This window comes from Pseudophryne corroboree, chromosome 2 (assembly GCF_028390025.1).
Source record: "Pseudophryne corroboree isolate aPseCor3 chromosome 2, aPseCor3.hap2, whole genome shotgun sequence".
Lineage (NCBI taxonomy): Eukaryota > Metazoa > Chordata > Amphibia > Anura > Myobatrachidae > Pseudophryne > Pseudophryne corroboree.
The window spans coordinates 922,511,294-922,532,801 of NC_086445.1; the positions used below are offsets into that span (position 1 = coordinate 922,511,294).

Consider the following 21,508-nt stretch of genomic DNA (forward strand, 5'->3'; position numbering starts at 1 on the left):
AGACCAAACCAGGGACTACCGTTGTTCGGATCTCAGCAGTGCCTCCAAAATGTAACCCGTTGTTCCTTTTCTAGGTTACCAATGTAGTCAGGTTATACTGCCTCCACCCAAGATGCCTTCCCGTAGTGGGAATAATAGAATTTTGATACTTACCAGATAATTCCTTTTCTTTGAATCCACAGGGGGCACTGGAGTACTCTTGGGATATGGATGGTGTATTACCAGGAATAGGCACATTTAAATATTTAACTTAGTAACCCTCCACCCCCTCCATACTCCCAAGGTCCTTTTTTACTGAGCCGAACAAGAGCGAAAGAGAGGATGAACAATGGAGAATTACATATAACATTATAACATAACAGACAACTATAAAGCTGACACATAACATAACGGACAACTAGAAAATTGACACAATAATAGATAACAATCACCTTAACATTTCAGCAAGTCAGTGAGAATGTTTCTATAAGATTTACTGACCTTACCACAAGCCAGGTGAATCTGCTCTGGGTGGGCATCCAGTGCCCCCTGTGGATTCAAAGAAAAGGATTTATCTGGTAAGTGCCAAAATCCTATTTTCTTTTTAATCCACTAGGGGTCACAGGAGTACTCTTGGGTTGTCCAAAGTTTCACCCTTGGGCGGGAGAGCTGGTTTGCACCTGTAACACTAGACGGCTAAAGCTAGATGCTGATGCCGCATAATTATGAAATTTGTAAAAGCACAAACGTGTGCATGGATGACTGGGTAGCTGCATGGCAAAGTTGCGCCGTGGAAGTTTCACGACCTGCTGTCTATGATGTTCCTAGAGATTGTGTGGAATGCTGAAATAGATGCAGGCATTTGTAGACTAGCATGAAAGTAAGCTTGACGTATGGTCATCTTAATCCATCTAGCCAAGGTCTGTTTGGAAGCTGCCAACCTACCTTGACTGCATCATAGAGAACAAAATGTATTTGTTTTACATACTGTTGATGTTCAGGCTACACACATGTGAAGCACACAAAATACACCCAAAGAACCTTGGGTTCCTGAACCTTTTGATAAACCTGAACTACAATTGGTTGTTTTATAGGAAAAGAGGATACTACCTTTGGTAGAAAAGCGGGATTCATCCGAAGTACCACTCTGTTATCCTGAAACACTAGATACCGTGGCTTGCATGACAATGTACCTAATTCTGAAACACGCCTTCTTGAAGCTACTGCTAATAGAAAAACTGTTTTCCAAATTAGAAACTTAACATCCACTTATTGCAAGGATTGATAATTTGAGGACTGCAAAAATTCTAAAACTGAATTCAAGTCCCAATTTAGCTGTAGGTGGTATAAACAGAGGTTGAACTCTAAGGACACCTTGCAAGAACATTTGGACTGTTGGCAACAGAGCCAAATGACGCTGAAAGAAAATTGATAAATCAGAGACCTGCACCTTTAGTGTTTCTAAACGTAGCCTGCATCTAACCCCCATATGTAAAAATAACAACAGATGGGAAAGCTTGAAAGGAGGAGATATAGAAAACCTCCGACCTTCACACCAACCAATATAAGCTCGCCAAATCCTGTGATAATGAGCTGCTATAATTGGCTGACTAGCGCGTAACATGGTTGGTACAACTGACTCTGGATTGCCCTCTTGTTTATAGAGAGCGGTTTCAACAGCCACCCCATCAAACGCAGGAGCGCTAAATAGGGGTAAAGAAATAGACCCTGTGGTAGAAGGTCTGCACGTAGCGAAAGCATCCACTGATAGTCAGCGAGTAGATCATGGAGATCTGAGTACCAAGCTCTCAGAGACCAAAGGTGCCACTAGTATGACGGTCATGGACTCTCGTTTAATCCGCTTCAGCACCCGAGGAAACAGCAGAAACGGTGGAAATAGATACAAGAGGCTATACGGCCACGCTATTGTGAGAGCATCCACTGCCACTGCCTTTGGATCTCTTGTTCTGGACACATACTTGGCTGTCTGATGATTTTGGCGAGCTGCCATTAGATCCACCTGTGGGTAACCCCACTGCTGGACCTAGAACTGGACACTTCTAGATGTAAAGCCTATTCTCCTGAATAAAAATCCTGATGGCTGAGATAATCCGCTTCCCAGTTGTCCACCCCTGGAAGGAACACTGCCAACAATATCAATTGGTGATGCTCGGCCCAATTCAGGATTCGAGTAACTTCTCGTATTGCCATGCGACTTTGAGTCCCTTTTTTTTTGTTGATGCATACGACTGCCGTCGCGTTGTCTAACTGAACCTGAATAGTCTGAGACTGGTGCATGTGAAATGCCTGTCACAGCACAGAGTTAATCGCACTGAGTTCCAGGACATTTTTTGACAGTAATCTTTGTCGGTCTGACCAGAGATCCTGAAATTGACGATGTAGGGCCACTGCTCCCCAACCTCTGAGACTTGCGTCCGTTGTCAGAATTATCCAATTCCAGACTCTGAACCTTTCTTCCGCGGTGAAATTATGTATGTGGAGCCACCAGAGTAGTGATATTCTGGGCCTCGGAGACAAACCGCACCATCTGACGAATTTGTAGATGGAGAATTTGTAGATGTGAGAAGATCCAGTTGAAAAGGACGTGAGTGAAATCTTCTGAACTGGAGTGCTTCGAAAGATGCCTCCATCTTTCCTAACAGTCAAATGCCCAAGTTCATCGAGACTGTCCATGGTTGAGCACTAACTGTACCAGATGACGAATACTTTGTGCTTACTCCTGTGGAAGGTACATTTGTTTATCCACTGTATGCAGAATTCCTAGAAAATGAATTAGTTGAGATGGCACTAGGCTTTGACAATTCAACTGTGTTGAACTAGTGCAGTGGTTTCCAAACTTTTTTGAATCACGGCGCCTTAGAATATCAGAATTTTTTTCACGGCACCCCTAGGCCAAAAATTTCTTATTGAGAAATTTAGAAAGAAATATTACATTAAGTAGATCGCGTTTATATGTCATCCTTAGGGTCAGTTGTGTGGTGAGGGACAAGATTTGCTTCTGTTTGGCCATATATTTTATGACTGGCAGCCACCAGCACTGGTTTTGCCTATTATATTGACCATGAATAATTTGAATTGGTCCTGGACCACCAACCCAGGGCACCCCTGCAAGTGTCCCGAGGCACCCCAGGGAGCCACGGCACACCGTTTGGGAACCTCTGAACTAGTACATTGTATGTCAGTAAGGCATGTTGAAGGAGTGTTTGTTGAGACGAAGCCTTGATGAGAAGGTCATCCAAATATGGAACTATTATTACTCCCAGAGACCTGCGATGAGTTATCATCACAGACATCACTTCCGTGAATACACGAGACGCTGATGAGAGGCCAAACAGTAGCACCTGGAATTGATAATGGTTTTGCTGTACAACAAGCCATAAGTACGCCTGATGCGGTGGCCAAATTGTAATGTGTAAGTACGCATCCTTGAGATCTAGTGAAATCATGAATTCCTGTGGTTGTAGTCCTGCAATGACTGACCGCAGCAATTCCATCTTGAATCTGTAGTAAGTGACATACTGATTGAGCCCTTCAGGTTCAATATCGGTCTGACCGAGCCGGCCGGCTTTGGAACTACAGAAAGACCGGAATAAACTTCCTGAAGTAAAACTGCTGAACCTACGATAGACTGAACAGCAGTCTGCAGAACTGCCTTTTTGTCTGCTGACACAGGCAGACCTGTGTTGAAAACCGCATGGGTGGCAGACAATCGAATTGTGTGCCATCTGCTCTGCTGAGTCTGGGGCAATGCCATGCATGCACAGTCCAGTTGCTGGATAGATCGGCTGTTAAAGCTGCGGCCCTATAGCCTGCTGGATCATTCAAATCCAATGGAGACAACAGCAATGCTGCTGGTGCTCTCCATTATAAAAGAATGCTCGTGTGCCCCCCACTCCCTGAATTCACTCTCAGGCCATATATAATGTATTTATTTTTACCCTAATACCGGGGCATATTATTAAAAGAGGGGGCCCCTGTGCAGTCTCTTGTTGGGCCCCCTCCTCTCTAACTGCTGAACGCATAGAGGTGAATTTAATAAGATGGGAGTTCTATTTAAGATGGGATGTTTTAGGAGGCCATTTTTGGGGTTTGGGGGTTTGGTTTTGGATCTGGATTTCCTTCACATTTTGAATCTGTATTGGTTTTGCCAAAACCGCCCTTGCGGGTTTTGTTTTTGAATCTGTATTTTTAAAAAATAAAAATAAAAACAGCTGAAATAACAGAATTTGGGGATTTTTTTGATCCACTAAATTCATTTCCACTTAATTCCAGTCTATTCTGAACACCTCACAACAGGACCGGACTGCCCATCTGGCACATCTGGCAAATCACAGAAGGGCTGATGGGCTTGTGGGCCGGTCCTGTCAGGCAGAAAGCCGGGAAGGCTCTCTGCTCTGGCCGCTCCCCCACCTCCCCTTCCGTCTCCATAGAAATGGAGGCGTGCCACGATTCCACGCACACATGACTTGGGCACGCCCCATGTGCTGGTCGCGTGCCCCCGCCTCCCCCGCCTATCTCCATGGAAACGGGGTCGTTCCGCTAGTATATATAGAGAAATAAATATAAGAATTATTACACATAGGGATGAGCGGGTTCATGTCCTGAACTCGGGTCTTCCCGCCAGACTCGGAAACCAGAACAAAGCAAAACGTCATCATCCCGCTGTCGGATTCTCGCAGGTTTTGGATACCATAAAAGGAGCCGCGCGTCATCGCCATTTTCACTCCAGTCCTGGAGAGTATAGCGAGAGGACGTGTCTCCTTAGTGTCTGTGCGGGAAAGTGGGGTGTCGGGTGGCGACCTGCTATTTTGTATCATTCCAGTGGTGCTGTCTTGTGCTGCATCAGTCTAATGGTGGTGTCTTGTGCTGCCATAAGTCCAGTGCTGCTGTATATGTCCAGTCCAGTCCAGTGATGCTGTCTTGTGCTGCCATAAATCCAGTGCTGCTGTATAAATCCAGTCCAGTCCAGTGGTGCTGTCTTGTGCTGCATCAGTCCAGTGGTGGTGTCTTGTGCTGTATATTATTTACTCTAAATAAAAGGGTTATGTACTTATATTATTATCCAAATAATTTTTTCAGGGTTTACCCTGTGTGGTGTAGGGGTATGCAGAGGCGTCACTGGGTGTGGTGACACCCGGTGCACACACTTGATATGTCAGCGCAACGGAGGCGCGCTCGCTGAAAAAAGGGTGTGTGGCCACAAAGGTGGGGGGACCTTGCGGGATCGTCACTCTGGGGGCGTGCCCAGCATCATCGGAGATACTGGGCTGCCCCCTGGAGACTGTCTGTAGCGCTGTCGGCTCCTCTTCTATGACAGGAGACGGGTGCTGTAGCAGACTTTCACGCTGCAGCACCTGGCTCCTGTCACTGCGGAGGAGCCCACAGTGTAGTGTCACCCCTTCCAGGAGTCACACCCGGGTGCGGGCCGCACCCACCCGCCTTGTGATGCTACTGGGGGTACGCTCTCCTGTGCTGCATATTGATATTATAATAATAATATAACCCTTTTATTTGGAGTTATTATTATCCAAATAATTTTTGCAGGGTTTGCCCTGTGTGGTGTAGGGGAACGCTCGCCTGTGCTGCAAATTATTAGTACTCCAAATAAAAGGGTTATTATTATCCAAATAATTTCTAAAGGGTTTGCCCTGTTTGTGTGGTTTGGGGGTACGCTCACCTATGCTGCATATTATTATAATAACTCCAAATAAAAGGGTTGTTATTATCCAAATAATTTTTACAGGCTTTGCTGTGTGTGGTTTAGGGGTACGCTCACCTGTGTTGCATATTATAATAGCTCTAAATAAAAGGGTTATTATTATCCAAATAATTTTTACAGGCTTTGCCCTGTGTGGTGTAGGGGAACGCTCGCCTGTGCTGCAAATTAGTTTAACTCCAAATAAAAGGGTTATTATTATTATCCAAATAATTTTTCAAGCGTTTGCCCTGTGTGTGTGGTTTAGGGGAACGCTCGCCTGTGCTGCATATTATTATAATAGCTCCAAATAAAAGGGTTATTATTATCCAAATAATTTTTACAAGGTTTGCTCTGTTTGGTGTAGGGTTACGCTCGCCTGTGCTGCATATTATTTATTATAATAACTCCAAATAAAAGGGTTATTATTTAACTCATTTTTACAGGCTTTGCCGTGTGTGGTGTAGGGGTACACTCGCCTGTGCTGCATATTATTATAACTCCAAATAAAAGGGTTATTATTATCCAAATAAATTTTACAGGCTTTGCCGTGTGTGGTTTAGGGGTACGCTCTCCTGTGCCACCAATACTGTGTGTGTATTACATCTGGGCAAATTCCAGCACGTCCCATGTTCTTTGTGCCACAAACTTGTGTCACTTAGCTTAGTCATCCAGCTACCACATTGCACCTCTTTTTCTACTTTGCATGATATGCTGTTTGGGGCCTAGTTTTTTTAAGTGCCATCCTGTCTGCAACTGCAGTGCCACTCCTAGATGGCTAGGTGTTTGTGCTGCCCACTTGGGTCGCTTAGCTTAGTCATCCAGCTACCTCATTGCACATCTTTTACTTCTTTGAATTGTGCTCTTTGGGACCTAGTTTTTAAAAGTGCCATCCTGTCTGCACTCTGCAGCTGTAGTGCCACTCCTAGATGGGCCAGGTGTTTGTGCCGCTCACTTGTGTCGCTTAGCTTAGTCATCCAGCGACCTCTGTGCAACCTTTTGGCCTAAAAACAATATTGTAAGGTGTTCAGAATAGACTGGAAATGAGTGGAATTAATGTTATTGAGGTTAATAATACCATAGAATCAAAATTACCCCCAAATTCTGTGATTTTAGCTGTTTTTATGTTTATGTTAGGACTGCTGACATTGGAGAAGCCTTGAAGTGGCGCAGCACCTTAAACATGTGTTTGCAAGCATGTGTAAACTAATTATCTGAATTTCTATTACCAGATAGGTTCAGGTATGGTTACAGGTAATTTTTAGTGTGCTGAAGGGAAATGTAGGGATGGGAGTTGCAACCCCCCCCCCCCACCTGCCCTCTGTCTGTTTGTCTGTGACCCCTCCCCCTTTCCAGCACCTGATACATAATTATCTCCAGGAATGATCGAGCATTTACCATTGTTTGTCTGCTTGTGTGCGAGAAGCATTGAATGGGAGCAGTATTTGGAAGGCATGCTGTTCCTTGTAGTGCCAATGGAAGATCCTGGGGGTGGCTCCTGGGTAAGTTAGCTCTCTGTCTGAATGTGTTTTAGTAATAGCCTTTATCATGAGGCCTACTGTGACAAATTAGCTGGCCCTATGTGAACACTGCTATTATGTAGTGTTAGGACTGCTGACATCGGAGAAGCCTTGAAGTGGCGCAGCAGAACATGTGTTTGCAAACATGTGTAAACTAACTCTCTGAATTTCTATTACCAGATAGGTTCAGTTATGGTTACAGGTAATTTTTAGTGTGCTGATGGGAAATGTAGGGGTGGGATTTGCACCCCCCCCCCCCTCTGTCTGTTTGCCCTGCATCACCGCCAGCGGGTGGGCTAGGAAATCTTTTCCTTGCAGCCCCAGTGGTGGGACAAATTGAAGGAGGAGCTGTTGACGTGTTACATTCCGCTTGAGTTGACAATTTACTCACCAGCAGGTCTTTGCAACTTAGCACACTTGTGTCTGCCGGAAAGAGAGATACAACATAGGCTTTAAACCTAGGATTGAGCACAGTGGCCAAAATGTAGTGCTCTGATTTCAACAGACTGACCACCCTTGAATCCTGGCAAAGTGAATGAAGAGCTCCATCCACAAGTCCCACATACTTAGCGGAATCGCTCCGTCTTAGCTCCTCCTTTATTTTCTCCAGCTGCTTCTGCAAAAGCCTGATGAGGGGAATGACCTGACTCAAGCTAGGGCAGTGTCTGAACTGACTTCACGTGTGGTAAGTTCAAAGGGTTGAAGAACCTTGCACAAGACGGAAATCATTCTCCACTGTGCTTGAGTCAGGTGCATTCCCCCACCTTTGCCTATATCGTAGGTGAATGTATAGGCTTTAATGGCCTTTTGCTGCTCCTCCATCCTCTGAAGCATGTAGTGTTGAATTCCACCTTGTTACCACCTCTTGCTTCAGCTGATGGCAGGGCAGGTTCAGGAGTGTTTGCTGGCGCTCCAGTCTTCGGCACGAAGTGGCTGAATGTAGAAAGTGGCCCGCAATTTTTCAGGCCACCGACAGCATCTCCTGTACACCCCTGTCATTTTTCGAAAGAATTCTGCACCACCAAATTAATTGTATGTGCAAAACATGGGACGTGCTGGACTTTGCCCAATTGTAATGCACGCACAATATTGGAGGCGTTGTCCGATATCACAGATTCCCAGGAGAGTCTAAGTGGGGTAAGCCAATGCGTGATGATGTACCTCAGTTTCCGAGGTTGTCAGCGGTGTGCCTCTTACGGAAAGTGGTGATACACAGCGTAGCCTGCCTAGAATCGAGTTTGGAAATGCAAGATGCTGCTACTGGTGCCGCTGCTGCTGTGGGAGGCAATACACCTACTCAGTGGGCTGTCAGTCATATAGTCCTTAGTCTGCCCTGTTCCACATGTCCGTGGTTAAGTGGACACTGGATACAACTGCATTTTTTAGGACACTGGCAAGACTTTTACTTGTGTCTCTGTACATTCCCTGTATCGCCTGCTTAGTGAAGTGGAATCTAGATGGGATTTGGTACCGGGGACACAATACCTCCATCAATTGTCTAAATCCCACTGCACTAATGGCGGATACCGGATGCACGTCTAACACCAACATAAGTTTCAAGACCTCAGTTATCTGCTTTGCAACAGGATTACTGCTGTCATATTTCATATTCCTCACAAAGGACTGTTGGACAGTCAATTGCTTTGTTGAAGTAGTCCAAGTAGTAGGTCTTCCGATTTCCCCTCTAGGATGACGATCAACTCCCAGCAGCAACAACAGCAGCAGCAGCAGCAGCAACAGCAGCAGTAGGCGTACCACTCAAGGATCCTCCAAGGGAATTCCGGTTAGGAGAGGACTCCTCAGTCTTGCCAGGGACATGGCCTGCAGGACTACTGACATTAATGGCTGAGGAGGAAGTTGACATTGAGGGAGTTAGTGGTGTGGATTGCATGAGTTTGGGTACAACAGGAAGAAGGGATTTAGGTGTCAGTGGACTGCTTACACTCTTACCCAAAGTTTCTGAACTTGACACTGACTTCTGATGAATGCGCAGCAGATGACGTATAAGGGAGGATGTTCCTAGGTGGATAACACCCTTACCCCTACTTATTACAGTTTGACACAGGCAACACATGCCTTGACACCTGTTGTCTGGATTTGTGGAGAAATAATTCCACACCGAAGAGGTGGCTTTTTTGGTATTTTGCCCAGGCATCACAATGGGCTTCTTCATCCCACGGACAACAGGTGTCTCCCCCGGTGCCTAACTTTAACAAACCACATCTCCATCAGAATCCTTATCGTCAACTTCCTCCTCAGCACCAGCAACACCCATATCTTCATCCTGTGGTACTTCAACAGTGACATCTTCAATTTCAATATCAGGAACTGGACTGTGGGTGCACCTTCCAGCACTTGCAGGGGTGTACAAATGGTGAAAGGAGCCACCTCTTCCATTTCAGTGTTGGGAAGGTCAGGCATCGCAACCACCAACACACTTGGACTCTCCTTGGGGATTTGTGATACTATCTTAGAATGCACAGTTCTTTTCTGTGCTTTTTCCATATTAACTATTTTCATTTTTTTAGTGGGAGGATGAGGGCTTCCATCATGAACATAGCCCCGGGGCCTTAGCCGTTCCTTGCCACTCCGTGTCATAAATGGCATATTGGCAAGTTTACATTTCTCCTCAGACCATTCAAATTACTTTTTTGGGGTCTTTTTACTGAACTTTGGCTTTTTGGATTTTACATGCCCTCTACTATCACACTGGGCATCTGCCTTGGCAGACGACGTTGATGGCATTTCATCGTCTATATCATGACTAGTAGCAGCAGCTTCAGCACTAGGAGGAAGTGGTTCTTGATCTTTCCCTATTTTATCCTCCAAATTTATGTTCTCCATTATTTTTCTGGAGTTATATAACACCATGGGGGTAATTCTGAGTTGATCGCAGCAGGAACTTTGTTAGCAGTTGGGCAAACCATGTGCAGTGAGAGCTAGATTTGGGTGGGTTATTTTGTTTCTGTGCAAGGTAAAAACTGGCTGTTTTATTTTTACCCTGCAATTTAGATTTCAGATTGAACACACCCCACCCGAATCAAACTCTCTCTGCACATGTTATATCTGCCCCCCCTGCAGTGCACATGGTTTTGCCCAACTGCTAACAAAGTTCCTGCTGCGATCAACTCAGAATTACCCCCAATATGCGGCACAGGAGAGCGTATTTGGATTAAATATTAATAACCCCTTTATTTGGAGTAAATAATATATAGCACAGGACAGCACCACTGAATTTATATGGCAGCACCACTGGACTGGATTTATACGGAATTATTTGGCAGGATCACTGGAATTATACGGCAATATCACAGGAATTATACGCCAGTATTCCGATAATTATACGGCAATATCACAGGAATTATACGGCAATATCACTGGAATTATACGCCAGTATCACTGGAATTATACACCAGTTTCACTGGAATTATACGCCAGTATCACTGGAATTATACGCCAATATCAAAGGAGTTATACGGCAATATCACAGGAATTATATGGCAATATCACAGGAATTATACGCCAGTATTCCGAGAATTATATGGCAATATCACGGGAATTATATGGCAATATCACCGGAATTATATGGCAATATCACGGGAATTATATGGCAATATCACAGGAATTATATTCCGAGAATTATATGGCAATATCATAGGTGTTATTCGCCAGTATCACGGGAATTATACGGCAATATCACTGGTATTATACATCAGTAACACTGGATATATGGCAGCAGAGGACACCCCCAATGTGACTGGTCACTGGACTGATGCTGCACAAGACACTACCCCTGGTCTGGTGCAAGACAACACAGCAAAACTGAAAGGGATTTATACAGCAGCCAGCAGCACTGGGGACATATAGCAGCAGAGGACACCAACACTGTGATTGGCTGGACTGATGCAGCATAAGACACTGACTACACTGGATTGAGCAGCACAAGACAGCACTAGAATCGCCACCCCACTTTCCCGCCCACACAGACACTGAGTCCTCTCACTAAACTCTCCGAGATTGGAGTGAAAATGGCCGCGACACGCGGCTCCTTATATGGAATCCAAATCCTGCGAGAATCCGACAGCTGGATGATGACATTTTGCCTCGTTCTGGTTTCCGAGTCAGGCGGGAAAACCGGAGCCTGACTCTGATCCGGACATGGGTAGGAAAGTTCGGTATGGTTCGGATCTCAGGGATCCGAACCCGCTCATCTCTAATAACAACCAATCAGTTTGTACTTATTTATCTAGCACCTTCTAGAAAATAATACCTGGAATCTGATTGGTTGGTATGGGCAACATCCCATCTTAAACAGAAGTCCCATCTTAGTAAAATTAACCCATAGACTCTAGGGCTGTGTTAGAGTCTCCTGTGCATGTGCAGATCTATGGGAAAATGGTGCCATCTTCCCGGTGATTTGTGTTGATTCTGCCGACAGTGATTTGTGTTGCCGGTGATCTGCGCTGCCACTATGGGACTCCGGAGAGGTAAGTAAAAATTAAATGGGTGCAGTATGTGCGGTATTGGCCAACCTGGATCTAGGGGCCTAGCACAGCCGGCCCTAATAAGCAGCATAAACAAACTTTATTAGCAATGTTATGTCTGTATTGTGATTTGGGACAGCATTGAAAATGACCCCAGCCTGCAGCTTATCACAGCAAATGCAAACTGCAACCAACAGTGTGCCTGATTCAGGTCCCAACTGTTAGGCGCCGAGGGTCCGCTCGTCAGTGCGGCCGGCGCCTAGCAACGGGGACGCCACTGTCGGATCGTGTTCCCCGTTGCTGGGTCTAAGTTTATATCATCACTGGTTTCCTGGCTGTGTAGCATGCAGCTGCACGGCATGTTGTAATTATCACTCATCTGTTTCCCTGGCCATGCAGCTTGTCAGCTGCATGGCATTTAATCCAATCAGCCTCCAAACAGCTGATTGGAAGACTCTCTGTTAAAAGCACTCCCAGGACTCCTCACAGACGCCGGTGATAGCTTCCTGTTTGCCTGATTCTGCTGCAGAGAGAGTTCCCAGTCCCGGTCTGTTCGTTTGTTCCTGTTCTCAGTGATCCAGTACTCGGAAGTTACCATCTGTTCCTGGAGTCTGACCGAGCACCTTTAACATCTGGTGGTGTTCGTGAGTCGCGGCGCAGCCGTGTGTTGCGGCTTGTCCGCTACTATTTATTATTGTGTTTATTTTGAGTTCTGGTGCTTTGCGGAGGATTCCGCTTCCACAAGATCCACTCTGGTGTCCAGCGGTGCCGGATAGGAGTGTCGGATCCGTGGATCCTTGGTTGTCCTTTTCCCTGGCGGCTAGTCCGCACATACCTTTTGATTTAGTTAAGTTAGCTTGTAACCCCTGGCTTGGTTGCTTAGTCAGAGGGCCCCTTGTTATCTCCCTGTCTCGGACTTCCCCTTGTCTCCCATTAAGACCTGCGGGGGCATCGGGGTTGGGCAGACATAATCCGCCCTTCGAACGCGGCTGCCATGGGCTCAAGCAACCATAGTCTCGCAGGGGATTTCTGATAACACGGGCGAGACAACGGAGTTAGGGCGCCAGGGGTTACTAGGCTCTCCAGCTCCCACAACCTGTATTTCATTCCTGTACTCAGATCTCTGCCATAAGATCTTCTCCAGTCTGGAGTACAGGAATCGTAACATTATCACCGGCCAGACAAAAGAAAAAATTTCAACATGAGTTAATTTTTTCACTTATCCAGTAGGGAGAATTTTGTCTGCCTCATGAATCCCACCGGTGTTGGGCCAAATCCTGGCCAGTTTTTGGTTAGTCAGATTCAGGAACTTACCCAGATGGTTCAGGATCTGTCCCTCCGGGTGAGCTCACAGGAAGATCTGTTACGGACTTCCCCGAGGGTCATCCCTGAACCAAAAATGCATCTGCCTGACCGTTTTTCTGGGGATAGAAAACAGTTTTTTAATTTTAAAGAGTCTTGTAAACTGTATTTTCGTTTAAGACCAGTTTCCTCAGGTACGGAGGCTCAGCGGGTTGGAATTATAATTTCTCTGCTTCAGGGGGATCCTCAGACCTGGGCTTTTGGTTTAAAGACAGACGATCCGGCCTTATCGTCTGTAGACGCTTTTTTGAAATCTTTAGGGCTATTGTATGACGACCCTGATAGAGAGGCATCCGCAGAAAGTCAGTTGCGTGCTCTAAGACAGGGTAGGAATCCTGCAGAGAATTATTGTACGGAGTTTCGCCGTTGGTCGAACGACTGTGGCTGGAATGATCCTGCCCTGTGCAGTCAGTTTCGCCTCGGCTTATCTGAATCTATAAAAGACAGCCTCCTTCAGTATCCCGCTCCTGAGAACCTTGATAAACTCATGGAGCTCTCTATTAAAATAGATCGTCGGCTCAGAGAGCGGAGGACTGAGAAAGGGGCATCTGTAGTTTCTTTTCCCTGTGTTTCTTCCGTTCCGATAGACATGGAGGAGCCTATGCAGATTGGTCTCTCCAAATTGTCTCCGGAAGAAAGAACCAGGAGGCAAAATTCTGGTCTGTGTTTGTACTGCGGAGGTAAGGGACATTTTGCCCGTAGTTGCCCAAACAAGTCGGGAAACTTCCTGACCAAGTGAATAGTGAGGGGGTTCACTTTGGTCTACAGCTCATCTCCTCAAATAATTCACTATTGGTTCCTGCTAAAGTTTCTTATGACAGCCTCTGTTCCTCGGTCTCTGCTTTTGTGGACAGTGGAGCTGCAGGAAACTTTATGGACTTAACATGGGCCAAGGCCTTAGGTATTCCTCAGTTAACCTTAAGTAGGTGTATCACCATGCATGGTTTAGATGGGAGTCCCTTATCCAATGGGGTTATTTCTCTATGTACACCTCCTGTTTTGCTCTCGGTGGGAGCTCTACATTCTGAAAAGATTGAGTTTTTTCTTACCCATTGTCCAGCAGTTCCTGTGGTTCTGGGTCACCCTTGGCTGGCCTTTCATAATCCCATCATAGATTGGCAGTCTGGGGAGATTCTACAATGGAGTACCATCTGTGATAAAGAATGTATTACACTTCCTATCCGAGTAGCTGCTGCCAGGCCCGCACATATTCCTGGAGAGTACCAAGATTTTTTGGATGTGTTTTCCAAGGGCAATGCGGATATTTTGCCTCCCCATAGGCCTTATGATTGTACCATTGAGTTAATTCCTGGTGCCACGTTGCCTAAAGGAAGGTTATATGCATTGTCTGGTCCTGAAACTGTGGCCATGAATGAGTATGTGAAAGAAAGTCTTGAGAAAGGGTTTATCAGGCCATCTAAATCCCCTTTAAGTGCAGGTTTTTTCTTCGTAGAGAAGAAGGATGGTTCCCTCAGACCCTGCATTGACTTTCGAGCCCTGAATAAAATCTCAGTAAAGAATACTTACCCTCTGCCTCTGATCTCTGTCCTCTTTGATCAGCTACGTTCGGCTGTTATTTTTTCCAAGATTGACCTGAGAGGAGCATATAATCTCATTAGAATCAGGTCGGGGGATGAGTGGAAAACGGCATTCAGTACTCAATCAGGTCACTATGAGTATCTGGTCATGCCTTTCGGCCTATCTAACGCTCCGGCAGTCTTTCAGGATCTCATTAATGATGTGCTCCGTGAGTTTCTGGGAAGATTCGTTGTGGTCTATTTAGACGACATTTTGATTTATTCTGACTCTATAGAACAACATGTTACCCAGGTGCGTCAGGTACTTAAGAAATTACGTGAAAATCACTTGTATGCCAAACCGGAGAAGTGTGAATTTCACGTCACGGAGGTATCCTTTTTAGGGTACATTATTTCCCCTCGGGGATTCCGAATGGAACCTAAGAAGCTCCAAGCCATCCTGAGTTGGGCGCAACCCACCAACTTAAAAGCAATTCAGCGCTTTTTAGGGTTTGCGAACTACTACAGAAGGTTTATTCACTCTTTCTCTGACATAGTTGCTCCCATTGTGGCACTCACTAAGAAGGGAGCAGATCCTACCAATTGGTCATGTGAAGCTAAAGTATCTTTTCAGGCCTTGAAACAAGCCTTTGTCTCAGCCCCTGTCCTTAGACATCCCAACCCAGAATTGCCTTTCATCGTTGAGGTAGATGCCTCGGAGGTTGGTGTAGGGGCTATCCTTTCTCAGAAGGATCCAGATTCCCTTGAGTTACATCCTTGTGCCTTTATGTCCAGGAAATTCTCATCTGCTGAATCCAACTACGATGTTGGTAATCGGGAGTTGCTGGCTATTAAATGGGCTTTTGAGGAGTGGAGACATTGGCTTGAAGGAGCGACCCATACCATTTCTGTTTTGACAGATCACAAAAATCTTCAATACATTGAATCAGCTAAGCGACTGAATGCCCGACAGGCTCGTTGGGCTTTATTTTTCACTCGTTTCAAATTCATTATCACCTTCAGACCTGGTTCCAAGAATACCAAGGCAGATGCCCTCTCACGCAGTTTTCTTCCAGCTCAAGACAACAGTCCTGTTACTCTCATACTTCCGCCTTCAGTCATTCAGGCAGGTCTCACACAGGATGTTTTTTCTCAATTGAAGCTGCTTCAACATCAAGCTCCGGGAAATACTCCTGCTGGTCGTCTTTTTGTTCCTGAGTTTTTGAGAGCAACTGTTTTGGAGGAATTTCATGATAGCAAAGTTGCAGGGCATCTGGGAGTCGCTAAAACTTTTGAATTGGTATCCCGCGCAGTGTGGTGGCCTGGTCTTTCTAAAGACATTAAAGAGTTTGTTTTTTCGTGTCAGGTCTGTGCACAGCATAAAGTTCCCCGTTCTTTGCCTATTGGTCAACTTATGCCATTGAATGTTCCTCTTAGACCATGGTCGCATATCTCCATGGATTTTGTGGTGGATCTCCCTCTGTCAGCTGGATGCACAGTCATATGGGTGGTAGTGGACCGTTTTAGTAAGATGGCTCATTTTATTGGTCTTCCCCGATTGCCATCTGCCCAGGGATTGGCAGTCTTGTTCCTCCGTCATGTTTTCAGACTCCATGGGTTACCCACTGATATTGTTTCTGACAGGGGTCCACAATTCATTGCACAGTTTTGGAAGTCTTTTTGTGCTTCGTTAAAAATGAAATTATCATTAACCTCCGGTTATCATCCACAATCAAATGGACAGACTGAGCGAGTGAACCAATCCTTAAAACAATATTTGCGTTTGTACTCGGCCAAACTCCAAAATGACTGGTCTGAGTTTCTTCCATTGGCAGAGTTTGCTTATAATAATGCCTGTCATTCCTCTACCAATGTGTCTCCATTTTTTGCAGTTTTTGGTTTCCACCCCAGAGCTAATTCATTTTTCCAACATTCCTCTGTCTCCTCTCTGGCCCTGACCTCTCATCTTAAACTTATTTGGAAAAAAGTGCACATAGCTCTCAGAAAAGCAGCTTTCAAGGAAAAAGATTTTTCGGACAGGTTCCGGCGGCCGTGCACTTTTAGAGTAGGAGACAGGGTGTGGCTGTCGACTCGCAATATCAAACTTCGACAAACCTCAGCCAGATTGGGTCCTAGATTTATTGGACCATTTCTCATTATCAAAAAAGTCAATCCAGTTGCTTTCCGGTTACAGCTACCAAAAACGTTACGAATCGGAAATACCTTCCATTGCTCTTTGCTCAAACCATATGTTTCATCTAGCAGATTTCCTCGTAAAAAACCTCAGGGGAGATCACCAGTTAATGTACAGGGTCAGCAGGAGTTCGTGGTTGAGAAGGTTCTCGATTCCAAGCTGTCCCGGGGTCGGCTTTATTTTTTGGTGCATTGGAGAGGTTATGGTCCTGAGGAAAGGTCGTGGGTCCTAGATGAGGACCTTCATGCCCCAAGGCTCAAAAGGGCATTTTTTCAAGAATTTCCTCAGAAACCCGGATTTAGGGGTTCCTTGACCCCTCCTCAAGGGGGGGGTACTGTTAGGCGCCGAGGGTCCGCTCGTCAGTGCGGCCGGCGCCTAGCAACGGGGACGCCACTGTCGGATCGTGTTCCCCGTTGCTGGGTCTAAGTTTATATCATCACTGGTTTCCTGGCTGTGTAGCATGCAGCTGCACGGCATGTTGTAATTATCACTCATCTGTTTCCCTGGCCATGCAGCTTGTCAGCTGCATGGCATTTAATCCAATCAGCCTCCAAACAGCTGATTGGAAGACTCTCTGTTAAAAGCACTCCCAGGACTCCTCACAGACGCCGGTGATAGCTTCCTGTTTGCCTGATTCTGCTGCAGAGAGAGTTCCCAGTCCCGGTCTGTTCGTTTGTTCCTGTTCTCAGTGATCCAGTACTCGGAAGTTACCATCTGTTCCTGGAGTCTGACCGAGCACCTTTAACATCTGGTGGTGTTCGTGAGTCGCGGCGCAGCCGTGTGTTGCGGCTTGTCCGCTACTATTTATTATTGTGTTTATTTTGAGTTCTGGTGCTTTGCGGAGGATTCCGCTTCCACAAGATCCACTCTGGTGTCCAGCGGTGCCGGATAGGAGTGTCGGATCCGTGGATCCTTGGTTGTCCTTTTCCCTGGCGGCTAGTCCGCACATACCTTTTGATTTAGTTAAGTTAGCTTGTAACCCCTGGCTTGGTTGCTTAGTCAGAGGGCCCCTTGTTATCTCCCTGTCTCGGACTTCCCCTTGTCTCCCATTAAGACCTGCGGGGGCATCGGGGTTGGGCAGACATAATCCGCCCTTCGAACGCGGCTGCCATGGGCTCAAGCAACCATAGTCTCGCAGGGGATTTCTGATAACACGGGCGAGACAACGGAGTTAGGGCGCCAGGGGTTACTAGGCTCTCCAGCTCCCACAACCTGTATTTCATTCCTGTACTCAGATCTCTGCCATAAGATCTTCTCCAGTCTGGAGTACAGGAATCGTAACACCAACATTGAATCGCATGTGCAGTACGGGTCTGAGACGTAAGCACTACCATTAGGCAGATTTAGGCGGCTGCCTAGGGGCGCTGGCCAGAGGGGGGCACAACTGAATTCATCTAGCAAAAAACGGAAGGATATCTCTGTATGCGGGTTAGTAATGAACTTACAGATTGGGGGAATGATCACAATAAGGAGCATACAAATATATGTATGTGTGTGCGTAATGCGTATATGTGTATATATACATACACATACAATTAAAGGGATGTACAGTAGTTGGCATCCCGGCGTACGGGATGTTGGCATTCAGAATACTGGCGCAGGAATCCCAACACCTGTCAGAGTGCCAATGTCGGAATCCCTACAGCGGCATCCTGAATGATAGTATGCCGGGGAGGGTTAGGGTTAGGCTGCAGAGAGGGAGGGTTAGGATAAGGAGAAAGGTTAATTAATTTCATTCAAAATGTTGGTATTATGATGGTCAGGATGCCACTGTCAGTATTGTGACCGGCGGCATCCCGAACCCATTCCCAATTAAATATCCCCACCAGACCCCATGTAAAGCATTATACAGTATATACAGAAAAGATGGCACCCAAGGACTTTTAAAGGGAAAGTATATTGTGAACAAAGTCACAAAATGTTGTGACTTGTTTGTAATATACTTTATCGCTTTAAAAGTCCTTGAGTGTTGTCCTTTTTCTGTGTATATGTATAATGATGCAAATCACCCCAGCCCACCTAGTGGTCACCTGCATCACCCCTCCGGGAGGTGTGTGTGTTTGGGGGCATTGCAGGTTAGGGGGTGCTAGGCTGAAGCTTTTCCTGGGGTGTAGAGATACCCTGCACCTGCCCTGGACGTATCTCCCACTATGGCATCTGAAGGGATGAGGCCAGGATCTCCATCAGACTCCTTCTGCATTAGCATATTAGAGCTATGGATGATGCTTCCATGTAAGCAGCAGTGATAGCAACTCCAACCACATCTGAACCAGTCCCGTATCTTGTCAACCTGCAAATTTTATCAACATAATCTAGGAGTAGAAATGATTGAGCAGAGCTATGGTGGAAGTGTTGTGTTGGGATGAAAGTTTGTGACCAGAGGTATCTATCCATTGTTGCCATTGTTAATGTATTAACCCTGCCATAGAATCTGGGAGACCTTGGTGCATGAATCTAATATTGAATATGTAATTATCATGTTTCTTTTTTCTCTTACATCCTAGATGATGCCGGAGTCCACATTAGTACCATGGGGTATAGACTAGAGATGAGCGGATTCGGTTTTACTCGGATTTACTCGGTTCTCAAAACGGCATCTTATTGGCTCACGGATGTCACGTTTTTTGGATAGCCAATCAGATGCCGTTTTGAGAACCGAGTAAATCCGAGTAAAACCGAATCCACTCATCTCTAGTATAGACGGGTCCACCAGGAGCCATTGGCACTTTAAGAGTTTGAGAGTCTGGGCTGGCTCCTCCCTCTATGCCCCTCCTATCAGACTCCATTTTGAAATTGTGCCCGGAAGAGCTGGTCACAGCTAGGGGAGCTCTCCAGAGTTTCTCTAGTAAAGTTTTTTTCAGAGTTTATTATTTTACAGGGAGGCTGCTGGCAACAGCCTCCCTGCTTCGTGGGACTAAGGGGGGGAGTAGTGTCTGCCCTGCGGGATCTGAGCCACTATCTCTGCTGACAGGACACTGAGCTCCTGAGGGGATCGAACGTTCCCCGCCACAGGGGATTACTCCCCCCGGAAGCATGCTGCCACCCCCTTACAGAGCTGAAGATTTGTGGCGAGTGAGTCACCGACCCCCCTAGCAAGCGGGGGGCCAGTGTGAAGATGGCGGCATAAGGGTAGGAGCGCAGTATTAACTGCACTCTGGAATCTCAGCTGTACATAGTGCGGCGCTGTGAGGGGCGCCCTGATCCAGCGCCTACACCCTACACTGGTCACACAGCCTGTCGGGGTCCCCGGATCTCAGCCAGCACAAATCCTCAGGCCAGTAGAATCCTATGAAGAGCGGGAAGACAGCGCCATTTTGGGAGCAGAGCTTCTCATCAGAGCGGACCCACCAGCGTTCAGCGCCATTGTCCTGCCTGCAAAACGCTGTCAGTGAAGAGCAAGTCCCTCCACTGCAACTCCAGTTATCTATCACAGTACCAGGGAGTTGTAGAAGGGGGGAGGCTGCAATACGATTGTGTAACCTATTAAGGTGCACAGTCAGCGCTGATAGGGGGTCTACCTTTATATTAAAAGCAGTGTGTGGGTTGGCTCCAATCTGTGTCTCTCTTTCCATTCTTGGGGGTGAAACTCTGTCTGCCCTCCCCTGTATGTGTGTGTGGAGTGTCTGTGGTCTCCATTAAGCAATGTCCAGAGACTTAACATGAGGGGAGGGAATACCGCACAGGAAATATTGAATATAGAAAGTTAATTTTCTAAACCAAAATCAGGTAATTGTAAGAAAACGCTGTTTTCTAATTCTGATATTATTTGGTGGTGCACCCTGAGTCAGTAGGGGAACGTAGACAATATGGAAGAGAAGAAGATTCTTTTGTGGGCGCACTCTTTACTTTACATAAATATAGAAAATAGTCAAAGTAGATAAAAATACAAATTTTAATAATTCAACAAAATAATTTCTACACAATTAAGACAGTTCGTGGTTCATCAAGAAGATAAGGGTGGTCAAATAATTAACAAAATATTTGAAATAGCACCATGTGCTGATATGTAAGAAACTGGATTTTGGCTGATGGAAGGAAATTCTGGATGTTATATATTCAGTGGTATATTGTGCTAATAAGCCAATTACTGTTATGCATTTCCCTGTAATATAGTCTGGATACTGATGGTGCTTAAGAGTAGTATGCCACTGTATGGTCTCCTGCCAGAGAAGATAAGAACGGAGAGGGCGGCAGGGGGACAGGCAAAGAGTGGAAATTGGAGAGCAGTGTGAATCTGCTGTCAGTGTTAGACACTATATGGGCTCAATCAAAGAGCTCTACTGCACTGAGTAATCCTCAATGGTCACCCACTTGAGTACTAACCCAGCCCAACACTGATTAGCTTCCGAGATCGGACGGTTTCGGGCGTCTCCAGTGTGGTATGATAGTAGAGGAAATGACCAATATTACGGAGCTCTGGAATCACTGATGAGAGTTCACGAATTTACAAAGTTATTCAGGACAGATACCAGACATAGAAGAAATTAGATGGATCTGCTGCCAATGTTAGACAGGGACTCAACCCTGAATCACTGGTGAGAGTCCACGAAAATAAGGATTGAAAGAAAGATAAGTAGATAGTGAAAAGGTATAATGGGGTTTAAATCCAGATGCGGCAATAGTAAATAAACTGGAATAATTACATTATCATTGGAAAATGTTGCCTAAACACAGGGTGCCTGAAATGCCAAAGCAAAGATAAGGAGAAAAAATTAATAACAGAGTACCAGCTATGG

General features: G+C 45.9%; 1 pseudogene; it reads right to left on the bottom strand.

Annotated features, from left to right (window-relative positions):
• Positions 1–21,046: 21,046 nt before the first annotated feature.
• Positions 21,047–21,165, bottom strand: LOC135052112 (5S ribosomal RNA; annotated as a pseudogene).
• Positions 21,166–21,508: the final 343 nt, after the last annotated feature.